The sequence below is a fragment of the Elephantulus edwardii genome, unplaced genomic scaffold, assembly GCF_000299155.1.
Source record: "Elephantulus edwardii isolate Elephantulus edwardi_28Jun2011 unplaced genomic scaffold, EleEdw1.0 scaffold00018, whole genome shotgun sequence".
Taxonomy (NCBI): domain Eukaryota; kingdom Metazoa; phylum Chordata; class Mammalia; order Macroscelidea; family Macroscelididae; genus Elephantulus; species Elephantulus edwardii.
The window spans coordinates 4,472,168-4,472,972 of NW_006399768.1; positions in this window are offsets into that span (position 1 = coordinate 4,472,168).

Below are 805 nucleotides of genomic sequence, written 5' to 3' on the forward strand. Positions count from 1 at the left end.
TGAGGGCCTTTCTTTTTGAGAACTAAGGTACTACTGATCCAAGCCATGATATTTTTAAAATGCTTCATATTCATGTGAAAGTTGGGCAATAAATAAGACGTGATTAGAGCACAGCAAAAGACAGTGCAGGAAGAAGTTGAAAGTACTGTAGGAATAACTCTTAAAGCAGATGACAATAGTTTAAATTTAAAATGGTGGCAAAAGAGATAGAAAAAAATGTCACATGAAATTGTTGGGAATTTATATGAAATTGGATTTTAAGAGGAAAGAAGTTGACAGGGTCAAGGGTAAGTTCTTTGTTTTGAGCTTCATCTCATACACTTTGGGTATGTTGTCAGAAGGCACAAGTCTTTGAAAAAGGATGTTCTTGTTATGTGCTGTCAAGTCTCTTGCGACTCACAGTGACCATATGTACAATAGCCCTGAAATCTGCTCTATCCTGTGCCAACTTTTTTCCCCCCTATGTGTCTCTGACACACCTACCCTCATTACCCCAGTCACTGTATCAATCCATCTCATTGGTGATCTCCGTCTCTTTCTCCATCTCTCCACCCTTCCAAGCATAATGTCCCTATCCAAGGACCAGTAAGTACCTCCTTGCAACATGCCCAAAGTATGTCAAACAAAGCCTCAAAATCCTTGCTTCCAAAGAACAGCCTGGCTTCAAACTCTCTAGGATGAACTTATTTGTTCTTTGGCAGTCCATGTTTATAGGGTCACTTGCGACTCATAGCAACCCTATGTATAACAGCCCTAAACCCTGCTCTATCCTGTGTCAATCGCACTGCCTCTGACACTCCCATCA